Source organism: Vicugna pacos, chromosome 9 (genome assembly GCF_048564905.1).
Source record: "Vicugna pacos chromosome 9, VicPac4, whole genome shotgun sequence".
In the NCBI taxonomy this organism is placed as follows: Eukaryota; Metazoa; Chordata; class Mammalia; order Artiodactyla; family Camelidae; genus Vicugna; species Vicugna pacos.
The window spans coordinates 38,745,911-38,759,790 of record NC_132995.1 but is presented as its reverse complement, the minus strand read 5'-3'; the positions used below and the strand labels follow the sequence as shown (position 1 = coordinate 38,759,790).

Below are 13,880 nucleotides of genomic sequence, written 5' to 3'. Positions count from 1 at the left end.
CCAATTTTTCCTCTCTCCACCATTCAAGGTGCTCAGTCACAGCCAAAAAATCCTCCTGGAGCTATGGCGTCCTTGAGAAGGCAATCTGGGAGCCATCTTTCTCCACTGAGTGTCTTCTTGCTGCTCACCACCCTTTCCACATATTAGTTATTTCTTCAGAACACATATGGGGCTCCTCTTAGGAGAAATTCTGGTGAAAGAAGTTTCTTCATTGCCTTACAATGGGATTGTGAGCTGCTGTTTTGTCTAGACTCATTGTATTCTTCAAGGTTAGCTTACCCTGTAAAGTCACTTGAAGACCTTCAGCTGGCATTTCTCTAGTGATACTGCAACTTGCTATGTGTATGTCTTGCCACTTGCATGGGAAAGGGAAGCAGACACAAGACAGGAAAAAAAAATCCAGTAATACGAGACAGCACATGATTCTGAATCTAATTTTGTGATGCAGAGGATAACTTCTACAGGAGCTTGAGAGAGAACCCCAGGAATCAGAGAAGTGAATAAAGACTTCATGGTGGTGGCAGGTCTCGAAAGACGGCTGGAGAAAGTATGACACATAAACAGAACATCGTATGTGAAAAGCCAGGCAGAAGTACTTTTTATATGCTTTCCATATATTATTCCACAGAGGCTGGCATATTTGTCTGAATCAGCTCATCGAACTTGGGTTTTTAAGTCCCTTGGGGAAAGAGATTATCTCTATTAAGATTACTTAGAATCATCTGTTTTCAGCTACTTGTTTAACTTTGTTATTTTTGATGTACTGATAATACCCTCAGATCTTCTCACTGTCTTTGATTTTCCAATTCCTATTCAAGTTCTTCCACTTACCCTACCTAAGCCTCTTTCATTCCCCTTTTGAGAAGATGCGTATGAGCCATACATAGATCGATCTGTTCTCGTGCAATTGGGAGGCAGCTTCTCCTAAGAACAATGCAGTGGCCACAGAATTAAGTGGATTCATCATAGGACCAAACAAACAAATCTATCTTCGATAACTGCAGTTCATATAGCCAGAAATGTATAGCTAGATACTCAAGAAATACAACGTTTCAGGAACAGAGTATCGTCTTTCCCCAAAATAAATCCTGTTTAAGCCTAGGATTATGTTATGTTACCCTTCTCCTTCGCTTTCTTCTTCTTGCCTCTTCTTCCCTTCTCCCCAGCCCTGTCTGTGAAACAGGGAGGTAATTGATTTTGTCATTGGACACACATGGGCTTGAGCGTTACTGCCTGGCCAACCAGGGGCAGACACTGCAACACCTCCAGAGCTTCCGTTCCCTCCAACTGTAAAACAGGGTGGAGAGCATCAACCACTCGGATTGCTGTGCAGGTTAAATGACACAGTGCATGCAAAATGCAGAACGTCTCGCAGAGGGACTATCTTCCTTTTAGACAATAGCTACCCTGCACGTAGCACCTACTATGTGACAATTAATAGTAACTAGTGGTGGTGGTGGTAGCAGTAGTCTCAACATTAGTAGAAAAAAATCTGGTCCGACGCATATGGTACTCCAACTACTTTGTATAATTTCTATTAAAATTTATACTTAGATGTGATCATGGCGGTTCTGTAATATCCTCTTCTACCCACAGCAGAAGTCCCCTGTGACCAATGACAATACCTGTCAGACGGACATACAGCCCGAGTTCCTGTGCCTGCAGTGAACCAAAGCTCTCCGTTCTGAGGAGCACAAGATCTGGTGTCAGAGACCCTCCTGACTGGACATTCTTCCCTACACTGAGCAACATTCTCTCTTCCTCCCTGAAGTTTCCATCCATTAGCACCAGTTTTGTACCCCCTGGGGCCAAGCAAGAAGAATCTAATCACTCTTCTTCATGACAGCCCTTTAGATACTTGAACAAAGCGATCATGTTCCCCCAGAGCATTCTCCTCTCCAAACAATACATCCTCAGATCACTTCTCCATGTGGCTTGCTTTCCGGGCCCTTCGAAGAATGTCCTGTCAGTGTGACACCCAGACCTGAAATCTCTAACACAGTCTATGGCAGAATACAGAGGACAGAGAACCACCTATAATCTGCACTGAGTGCATATCAGTGTGGCTGAGTAAGTTGCCAACCTCTTTGTGTTGAAACTTATCAAGCATATGATTAAGTAAAACATCCAGATCCAGATGTGTGTGTTTGCACAGGTAAGCTGCACATATATTTCTCTCTCTTGTTCCCTCTCTCTTTCTCTCCTGCTGGAGACCCTTGCAAATAGTTTCAATGTCACATGCACATTTTGAGAATTAAATGAGTCTACATGTAAACACTGAATGAATGCTACCTGTTATTCTTATTTTGTCCTCACATGCATCGGTATAGCCTATTTACCAAGGTTTGTAACAGGTCCTCGAGGTATGTATATATTTGTGGTTATGTATTGCCAAATAATGTATAAAATACGGCCTCTGTCTTTAAAGAAATAAGAGCCTTGGGATAATTTTTTTTTAATGATGGGTCAAGTACTGTACAGTTTGTCCCTGACTTCAGATTTTTTTCAGCTTTACAACAGTGCGAAAGTGATACGGGTGCAGTAGAAACTATACTTGGAATTTTGAATTTTCATCTTTGCCAAGGCTGGTGACGTACAGTCTGATGCTCTCTCGGGACGCTGGGCGGGGACAGCGAACCGCAGCTCCCGGTCAGCCACCCCATCACAAGGGTGAACAACCCACACACTTACAGCCATTCTGCACCCACACGACCATTCTGTTTTTCACTTTTAGCACAGTATTTGATAAACTTATGAGATATTCAACATTTTATTATAAACAGGCTTTGTGTTGGGTGCTTTTACCCAACTGCAGACTTTTGCATGTGTTTTGAGCACATCCAAGGTCACCCAGGTTCAGTTATGATGTTCCATAGGTTAGTGCATTAAATGCATTTTTGACTGACAGTAATTTCAATTTATGGTAGGTTTATTGGGACATTATCTCATCGTAAGTCTAAGAAGTCCTTTGAAATTAGGTACATGGGGGTGCACAGAACACAAAGGAAGGATATTAAGTTCATACTGGTGCCAAGGGAGAGAGAGGGGCAAGGGGTGTCAGGAAAGTACTTCTGGAGGACAGGACACCTGGACGTGGAATTTTCAAAGAATAAATTGGAACCAGCCAGAGCATGAAAGGGGAAGCTTATTCTAAGAAGTGGGTGGGGCAACATATGCAAAGAGGATGGTGCTCTGGGCATTTGGACGTGGGCATAGTTTAACAGGTTCCCATGCATTTGGCTTCAGGATATAGACGCATTATAAGGTGCTAGATGTCCATTGTACAGGAAGTTTTCATCCCATCAGACTGAATGCTTGTCAGTCTACGGCTGAGAAATACCAGGGTACACTGGAACAAGAGAACTACAGGGAGACACCAAAGCACCATGGTGTCTAAGCTATGCGACACACAGCTGGCATTATAGCTTCTTCATCAGAAAAATGAGTGTGATTATACTTTGCAATGACATAGGGAAGGCACCTCCCTTCTAGGAGCTGCCTAGGTTGCTGGTGTTTTCCACTTAGGACATGATATTTAAGACAGACACTAGCCAAATGAAACGTATAAGTATTCCAGAAGCCACACTGTTAACAAAAGGAAAAGTGAAAGATGTTTATCATGGAAAAGCAATTACTGAGTGCTGGGCATGTGGGTGAGAAATAGGGTTAGAAGGAAGGGGCTGGGAAGGACTGGCTGCTATTTTCAGCTGCCTTTCTGCTTTGAAATCATGCCTCCTTACGAGTGTTGGTCTGACTAAATCTATTTGTTCTACCAGAATCTTTTGTAAATACAAAAACTTTAAGCTGAAAAAAAGAGAATAGTCTTATTTCATTTTTATACATCTACCATATCCAAAACAGTTTTATCTGATAACTGATTATTTTATAGCACGTCGCCCAATGTTTGCTTCTGTGACACAAGTGACATAAAGAGGTTAGGCTGTCTGGGTGCATAGTCCCCTTCTGTGGATATAAGCACAGCTACGGGAGGAGAGCAAATCACACTGCAGAGACACATGGTAAATTTTGCTTCTTTTGATAAACATTTCTCAGTCAATCAAGACTTGCCTGCGCTAAAGAATAAATGATGACTGTACGTCACATAGCAGAGAACTATTAATGCAGTTTGGGCCAGTTAATGGATTCTGCTTTTACTCTATTTTCCTTTCATATTGTATACCAAAATCTCTTTCGAGGAGCTGGCCTGACATACGCCATTTTCCCCCCCTTCTTTTTGGTCATCATCCCTCGTCCAGGATGCTTTCTTCAAACATCTTCCTTGGCCATAAAGGTTAGTATACATTTATTGAGAGCCTATCGTATGCCTGTATGCTCGAGATACAGTGATGAAGTATCGATAATTATTGGTCCCTAGATATATCTTTCAGAGAGACAACAGTGGGACAGACAAGCACAGGGGATAATACACTGTGGCAAGATCAAATTATAGATAAGACTCTCCATGGGAAGGGAAAGGTCAGGAGTCATTTTTCTGAAATGTTTGATGCTTTAGTTCAATTCTGGAAAATAATAGATTATGAGAAGTAGGAGAGAGAGGAATGGGGTGAAAGAGGGAAAAAGACATTCAGTGAGTATTCACTATATTCTAGGCACTGTGAATTATCACCTTTCTCACTTACAACAATTCTCTGAAGGAGGTACAGATGTTGTTACCATTTTACAGATGTGGAAACAGGTTCACAGAGGTAAAATGTCTGCCAACAGCAAGGAAGGGCCATAACCAGAATTCAAACCTGGGCAGCTCAATTTCTAAGTCCCCTGTCCGTGTCATGGAATGCTGCTGCCTCCCCTGACTGGAGCAGAGAAGGACAAAATAAGGTGGGCAGTGGTATGGACATTCTAGGTCGGAGGGAGAAAAGGTAAAAATCTTTAGATGCCACGAACAGCACGGAATGGCTGCCAAATGGTCCTGGCTGCCAGCATCAGGGGACCTGGCTGGCCTTCACACTGAGCTTGGGGTGACTGGAACACCCCTGTGTGTCTTCCAGCCTTTGCCACTGCCCCAGGTCCTACTTCACCTGTGTCTCAGGACAGGACTCTGACTGACACAGAATCAACATAAATATGTCCTTTGCACATACTTTTGAAAAACTGCGCCTGGAGTGAGCATAATCAGGAATCACGAGCTTTTAGGGGGGAACAGAAATGTAGAAGTCTTTTGGCCAAACTCCTCATTCTAGATGAGAAGTGGCTCAGAGCAAGGAAAGAATCTGTCCAAAGTCAGAGCCCAGAACCCCGGTCTCCTGCTCAGAGCTGAGTGACTTCTCTCTTTAACTAATTAAACATCAGGTGACTCTGTCTTCCTGACTCAGGAGGATATTTGTGGCCACAGGAAAGGAGAGCAGCCTAGTGCCCAAAATAGTTTCATAAAACTGCAGGCTGGGGAACCTTACCTGCATACCTGTTTCCACGCTCACCCACCTGGTTATTCTCCAGATTCTTCCTAGTCAATAATAAGCATCTTTATCTATCCAATTGCTTGAGTCAGTCTCATGAGAATGATTTCTTCCTCTCACCTGCCACAACCAATTTAACAAGTTCTGCTTCCAACACAAAGCACACCTAGAACTTGAACCTTTCTTTGCTGTCGTGGCCTTAGTCCAAGCCGTCAGCCTCTGTCTCCTGGTAAACTACAGCAATCTGCACGAATCCATTCCTTTTTTTTTTTTTTTTGGTATTGAAGTATAGTTGACTTACAATATTATACTAATTTCAGGTGTACAACACAGTGATTCAATATTTTATAGATTATATTCCATTTAAAGTTATTATAAAATGTTGGCTATATTTGCTGTGCTGTAAATTATATCCTGGTATCTTATTTATTTTAAACCCAGTAGTTTGTACTTCTTAATACCCTTTCCTTCCCTTGCCCCTTCTCCCACCCCCTCCCCACTGATAACCGCTACTTTGTTCTCTGTATCTCTCTCTTTGTTTTGTTATGTTCATTTGTTTTATTTTTCAGGCTTTTCAGATAAGTGAAAACATATAGTATTTGTGTTTCTCTGTATGAATTATTTCACTAAGCATAATAATCTCCAGGCCCATCCATGTTACAAGTGGCAAAATTTCATTCTTTTTTATGGCTGGGTAATATCCCATTGTATGTATGTACATACATGCATGTATGTGTGTATGTATATACATATATACCACATCTTCTTTATCCATTCATCTGTTGATGGACACTTAGATCTATATCTTCTAAGACACTTGCTTCTATATCTTGGCTATTATTAATAATCCTGCTATGAACATTAGGGTGAACATGAACAGATGTTCAACATCACTAATCATCAGAGAAACACAAATGAGAGATCACCTCACATCTGTCAGAATGGCTATCAACAAAAAGATAAGACATAACAAGTGTTGGTAAGGCTGTGGAGAAAAGGAAACCCTTGGGCACTGTTGGTGGTAATGTAAATTGGTGCAGCCACTATGGAATACAGAATGGAGGTTCCTCAAAAAATTAAAAGTAGAGCTACTATACGATCCAACAATTCCACTCCTGTGTATATATCCAAAGGAAAAAAAACCATCTACTTGATAAGATCCATGCACCCAGTCTTGTGTCATCCACTTGCAGCTATAACGCTCTCTTGTCAACAAATACAATCAGTTCACTTCTGCTTGAGAAAAAAAATTCAACAAATTCTTCAAAGCTCATTAAGCATCAATCTTACAGGTATTTTTTAGGTCCTCAGAAACTCTAAATTCCATCTTGCCTCAAGGCCTTTACGCAGGCTATTCCTTCTATGAATGTTCTCTCCCCTCCATTTATCCTGACTATCCCTCTGCATGTTTTAATTTTTAGCTTAAAAGGAATTCCTTTAAGGAGTCCTCTACTCGCCTCTCCTTACCGCCTCTCCCATATAAATTAGTTCCCAGTTATATAACCTTGTAGACTCTGAGAAATTAAATCACACTTAATTATTCATTCATTAGCAAACTATCTGACTTTGTGTAAGCTGGTCAGGGTTCTGAGCTCCCTTGTCCTTTCCTATAAAATGGGCATAAGAATACTTACTCTGTAGAACAGTTGTAAAAGTTGGAATTAAAGTACTCAATAGGCATTCAACGAGCAGCTATTAAAAGTGTTATCCTTTAATTCTACCTATGCCCAGAACAATACTCCCCACAATGGGGACTCGATCGTGGCTTAAGACCCAGGACTAAAATGACTGTCAATCAGAATGGAGAGACTTTTCTGGAATACCGTTGCCAAGAAGAAGCTCTTGAGCCACCTGTGTAAAACACTGCATTTCATTTCGACCTGCCTGTGCTCTATGGAAACATCACTGTTACCTCTTAGCCACCAAAGAAGCAACTGAACAGGAAGACAGAAACATCCACAACGAGATGAAGTGCTGACACACAGCCAGTGCTGGGTAAGTGCTTCTATCTTGAGCTGAGGACACTAAGAAAGATTTTTTTAAAGCTTTCTCCATTGGCTAAGGATCACTTCTGCCTTCCCCTTCTCAGCATTGATGGTCAAAGTTTCAACGTTTATGAAAATTGGAACACAGAACTCTCAAATCCTGTTGTCCAAATTGTAGACTATTTGCAAAGCAAGCCGGTACCAATCTTGAATAACATTTCCAACAGTTATCCTGGAGCACAAACATATTCAAATGCACCTATTCACAAGTTTAAAAAGTAATGTAAATGGATGCACGTACAAACACTGAAATATCCTTCTGTGAGGCATTTTAATAAGCCAGTCTCCTCACCCACACAACAAACAAACTAGAATTAGAAGTCCCAAGCAGAACTGTCATTATGCATACCTGTAATTCATTTTAGGAAATCCATATGTCTAGAAAAGTTGTCTGCACACCACCATTTTGTAAATTGGATTATATTTTTAAAAGCAGTAAAGGAGGTAGCTATTTTAACTTGCTTTCGAATGAAACCTTTGGTAGAGTGAAGAATCATTTTATAGTGTGAATAATTGGCATAATTAAATTCATTTTGTAAACAAGGGACACTTGCACCATTTAGAGTCAAGCAGATGATTCATCTGCTCTTGGTTTGGGGATTCATTCATTGCGTTAGCATTTTTCATGCATGTATTATTCATGTATTCATTCTGCAAATATTTATTAAGTGCTTACCATATGCCTGGCACAGTATTAGATGCTCAAGACACAGGAGTGAACAAGAGAGATGATATACTTTGCTGTCCTCCTGAAGCTTGTATCCTAGGGGGATGAGATGACCAATAAAATTAAATTGGTAATTGGTAACAGGTAAATTAAAACATGCCATATGATGTCAAGCAAATCTATGCGTTATAAACAAGAATAAAGCAGTCTTAAAGGGATAGAAATGATGGGCTATCTGGGATGAGTGTTGAATGGGTGCTTCTGCCATTAAGAGGGCCAGGGAAATCCTGGTTAAATAGACAAAATGAGGGAGCAAGCCATGGGACAGGGCAGGGTGCTTCAGGCAAAGGGAAGAGCAAGAGCAAATGTCTTGAATCTGGAGCACACATGCATTTGAACAACAGCACGAAAATACATGTGGCTTGAATGATCAAGGGAGAGACGGGAAGATCAGCAAGATAGCCAGGGGCGGGGTCCTGTTGCACCCGCTAGGCTGTGGAACGCAGTAGACAGGAGGCAATAGTTCTCAACATCTGTAGAGACAGGGGATGGATGACCTCAGAATCCACAGATTTCTGCCCATCACGGAAAGGCACGGTTATTCCAAAGAGATCAATGTGCTTATCTTTTCTCGCATATCCTCCTCCTTCCTCTCTTACCTTTTCCACTTCTACTGACCTTCTCTCCCTCTCTACCTTACTTCCTCCAACCTTTTCATCTTTTCCTTTCTACGAAAAATTTTTGTGTACCTGTTGTATTCCAGGCACTGCCCCTAGGGATCTGACAGATGCCTTCTGCCTTGGGGGTAGAGGAAAGATCTTCTCCCTTTTCCCCACACACTGTTGCCAAACTTATCAAGACTAGAATCTGTTGCATAAGCTTTTTCACTGAAAGGCAGGTTAGTGGGGCAACTCGTGAGTCAAACACACATATGCCGGAATCCCAGTTCCAAGACTGACCAGCTGCATTATATTGAGCAGTGCATATAATTTCCTTGTCTCAATTCTCTCATCTGTAAAATAGGGATAACAATACATACTGTGAAAATGTTTTGAGAATTTCTAGTTTTATACATAAGTTGTGATTAATATTATTACATTATCATTTCTGCTTGCTTGCTTTCTTTCCAACTTGAATCTCAAAGTAAAGGAAGGGCATAGTTACAACGATTTGGTATGACACTGAAATTGCCTTCTGATTTTCTGTCTCCTCTAGTGTTCTAGAATATTGTATTCATGATGATAGGATATAATCCATGGGACCTGACAAGCCAAGATGACCCAGGACGGCAGCATGATAGAAATCTATTTCTGTTTGAGGGAGAGTGCCCTAATGTCCCCAACACTTTACCCTTCCCTGTACTCAGACTCCTTGCCATGCAACTTATGAAGTTTCTTCTGCTAAAAAGGCAGACTATATTTCTTCACCCCTTAACTTTCAGTCTGGCCATATGGTGTGCTTTAGCCAACAAAATGAGATGGAAGAGATGGTTTCCAGTTCTAAGCCTACACCTCAAGACACCATTCATATTTCTGCTTGATGTCTTGTGCACTTGCCATCATCCATGAAAATATGTCCAAGCTAGCCCTGGGAGAAGGATGAAAAATACAGGAAGCTGAGTGGAGCTGCCCCAGCCCAGCCCAGTCTAGACCAGGCAACCCCAGCCAACCCATGGATGTATGAGTAAGTAATGGCTATTCTAAGCCACTTGGTGCTGGGGTTATTCATAACCTGGTATTATTGTGGTGATATCTGATTGCTATACCGGTCTTAATTTAATCAAATGTTTCTTAATTAACATGATCAATCAAATATATTGGTTGGACTTCTATATTTAATGCAGTAGGTCCTGGGAATACAGACAAAAACCAGGAGGATATCATCCCCGTCCCTGGGGAACTTAGAGTCTAGGTGAGAGGAAAAGAAAAAGAAATGCTACAGATAATACTAAAGAAGGTATGCTTGAGAGACAAGGGTCAGGGCTTAGCCTGAGACAATCAGCTGACTGCTCCTAGTGGCGGAAAGGGGAACTGCTTCTAAGAGATGCTTTCATTTTAATAGAGTCTGACTTCAAAACTCCAGAATTTCAGCCCTGGAAGGACCCTCTTCAGAACTTACAGCTATGGGAACTGAGGCTCAGAGATAGAAAATTACTTACTCAAGGTGGTTCAGTGAATCTGTGGCAGATCCAGGGCCCCTGTCCCCAAGGTTGTCCTATCTAATTCTATATGACCTGGGACAGGCCTTACAGTATCAGTAAATTTTGAACTGGCTAAAATATTCTTGACTAGAAATTTTATTACCAATATCATTTATGATAAGATCAATCTTCATCATTATCATAATTCATAAGTGTAACATGACTCCTTTCTTGCTCAGGTGATTTAAGGTGTGATAATAATCAGACCTCATAACTAATAATAGTAATTAATAACTTCTGTTTTTTGAGCCTCTGCATTAAGCACAGTGATTACTGCTTTAGGTGTGTGGGCACATTTAATCCCTGCAACAATCCAGGAATGGATAACAAGTCCCACCTTATAGAAATGGAAACTGAATCTCATGGAGATAAAGTCTTTGCTAGCGAGTAGAAGAACCAAGAACCAGACTCAGATCAAGGGCCTGTGGTCTCCCCACGTATCTCTGCGGACTCAGCTGTGGGGATCTCCATCTGAAATGTCTGGTTCAGAAAAAGCATCCTATTCCATCTCTCTCAATGCTCTCCCTGTACCTGGGGAAGGCATGATGGGAGTCTGCTGCTATGTGATAAAACCACCTCCCTATTTGGATCTTGCCTCACTTTTTATGCCATTTACCAAAGAATGCTTCTAGAGCAGGAAGCTTGGAGGAGGCCTGGGGTAGCCTGGGGCTTCTAAGTGAAAACAAGGAACTGACTCGGCAGGGCCTGGCTATCTTCAGAGTCTGAGGACAAATGCTTCAAAGGGATGAGAGACTGGTACCTTTGATGAAGGAACCAACAGGAAATTATCAGCCTCTCGCTGACAAGGACAAAGACAAGAAAAGGCCCATTTGAGCTTCATCTGTCTGGACTGGAAGAGGCAGGAAGCAGAGGGGACTGTTTAATCCTGCCTCCAGAGCAACCGTGAACCCTGGCTTCCTCCCTTGAAGAACAAGGTGAAGGAAAGGTGAGGCAAGTTAAGATAAACACCCAAACTTTTGGCTGCCTGGATGAATTGAATCTTTTAATTTAAGCTGTCAGTGGGGTTTTTGCCCCCTTGTTTCCTTTTGTAATGCCAACTATAATCACACAATACTCCACCCAAGTGCTTGATATGGATTCTAAGACAGATCCTAACATAGTCATAAAAAATCCCCTCGGAAATGTGCACTTTGTACTGTGTCTATGTGTAGGTGTGTTTAAAATGTCACGAACTGGAATGCCTAACTCTAGTTCCCGGAATTAATCACTTAGAAGAGTGAAAAGGGGGAATTAACTTGCTTTAACACTTATAAGACTCTCCAAAGCAGTCGCCAAAATAGAACTTGCTGAAAAGAAGTATGGTTATCGTTCCATAAGAACTAGAACTCGTTTTTTTTTTAAAATAATTCTCTCTTTCTATAAAACTGCCTTGCAAAAATTTTCTCCCTGGGACTCAGCTGCAGGTCACAAATACTCCAGGAATAAAGGTGTAAAAGGAACATTTTTGCCTTTTCTTTGGTTAGAATTCAAGGAATTTTAGTGAATGTATAGATTTGTGCAACCATCACCATTATCCAATTTTAGAACATTTTCATCATCCAACACAGTTCCCTCATGCCCATCTGCAGTCAATTTCTATTCATACCCTTAGCTGGGACAACAACTGATCTGCTTTCTGTCTCTATAAATTTGCCTTTTCTGAATATTTTATATGAATGGAATCAGAGAATATGTGGTTTTTGCATCTGGCTTTTAGCATCCTTTTAAGGTTCATTCATGTTGCAACATGCATCAGTATTTCTTTTCTTTTTAATGCTGAGTACTATTCCATTACATGGATATACCACATTTTGTTTATCTATTCACTAGTGGATGGACATTTGGATTGTTACCAGTTTTTGGCTATGACGACTAACACTGCTATTAAACATTCAGGTATATGTGTTTATGCCGACATAAGCTTCCAGTTGTCTTAAGTAGACTCCCAGGCATAAAACCGCTGGGTTATGCTATGCTGGGTTCCATCTGATCCAGGTGTGCAAAGTCAGTGGCAATATGCAGTTCTTAACTTACTTTTAAAAATCCAATGATGCCATCTTTCAAGAAACATGGTCTGAAAAAACCCACCACCACCAAACAACAGCTGTCACTTATGAACTCTCAACCAAAAGCAGAGGACACATTCCAGATATTATCAGGTCACATGTGACCAGGCTCATCCTTGGAGGGGCCTCCAAAATGGAATTAATGCAACTTTTCTCACTGATTAGGCAATGTCCTAACTATCACTGACCTGGACATCTTTGTACACGTGCAATTAAACTGAGATTCCTTCACCTTCCTTTCTTGTTTCCACTTTCACTTATGCGGAAAGCGTGAGAAAATTCAGACAACAGTAGACAAACACGAGCAAAACTCAGGTATCTCTGAGGGGGAGTGGGGCCCTCTTCCCTCCTCTCCTGTGGAACTTCAGTTGTAAGCAGAAACGTCGAGGCCAGAGCACCCCGTCAGCAAGCTACGCCCCGTTAGTGCGGAGACTATGGCGGAGGCCTAGGACACACGCCAAGTTTTATGGCTTAGAGCAGAGAGAAGTAGCAGATGAAAAGACAGGACCAGAGAGGCTGAGAGAGAAGAGCGCGGAAGGGGCTCAGTCAAGTTCAGGGACCAACCTGTGGAGGAAGAAGAGGCAGGCACCGCGCCCCGCTCTCCGAGCCTCGGCGGCCTGGCGGGCGCCCTGCACCGGGCGTGTGGGGCGAGGGTGGGGGTTTCTGGTGCCCCGGGGCCTGTCACCTCGGCGGCCTCTGGGAGGTGAGGTGGGGAGCAGAAGAGCAAGGGAACTGGGCAGCGGGAAACTCAGAGCCCTCACCTCCAGCCGAGGAACCGGCAGCTCAGAGGCCAAGGCCACAAGGAGCGCAAAAGCCGCGGCAGCTCGCGCTGCGCCTGGGCGCGGGCGGCGGCCGGCGCCTCGGGCAGCTCGGAGTCGTCTAGAAGCCCACGGGCGCGCGGGGGCGGGGGCGTGGTGCCCGGATGGCCCCGCCCCGCCCCCGCGTGCAGCTGGGCGCCGCGTGCAAACCCGAGGGCGCTGCGTGCTGCGCGGGCTCCGCGCGGGCGGCGAGGAGACGTAAGGCGAGCTTAAGCCGCCCTTCTCTCCCTCTCTCGCCACTCCGTTCGCTGTTGGCGCACCGTCCGAGGTTTTCTTTTCCTTCTTGGGCCTCTTTGCGCCCCTCTCTCCCGGCTTTCCCTCGGCGTTCTCCTTTCCTTTCGCGGACCCGTTCTTCCTGGGATTTCTTTCCTCCGTTATCTGTTTGGTGCTTCACCTTCCCTCCGCCTCTGCCTTTTCCGCCACCTCCCACCCAAGAAACTTGTTCTGGCTAGGGGTCCCCACCAGGTCACAGTTGTTCCCCTCTACCGTAGGGACGGCTGCGTGCGCGGGTCTCAACACTGCTCCCCGAAGCACGAGCGCCCCACCCAGTCCCTGGCGTGACTCCTAAGCCTGGGGCCCCGAAGCCTTTTCTCCTGGGGACTCCGTGATGTCAGGAATCAGGCCCGAGGTCCCCTCCTCTAACGGGTCCTCCTTGAGGGGTTCAGGG

General features: G+C 43.3%; 1 long non-coding RNA gene across 2 annotated transcripts in view; it reads right to left on the bottom strand.

Annotated features, from left to right (window-relative positions):
- Positions 1-13,677, bottom strand: part of LOC140698156 (uncharacterized) — a 319,665-nt gene extending 305,988 nt beyond the window's left edge. Inside the window, exons 1-2 of one of the 2 annotated variants that reach the window (XR_012075710.1) lie at positions 12,960-13,677; positions 8,139-8,225 (exon numbers count right to left, since the gene is read on the bottom strand). This is a non-coding gene — a long non-coding RNA (uncharacterized lncRNA). The remainder of the gene's footprint in view (positions 1-8,138; positions 8,226-12,959) is intronic. The other variant, XR_012075711.1, reaches the window with a different exon arrangement.
- Positions 13,678-13,880: the final 203 nt, after the last annotated feature.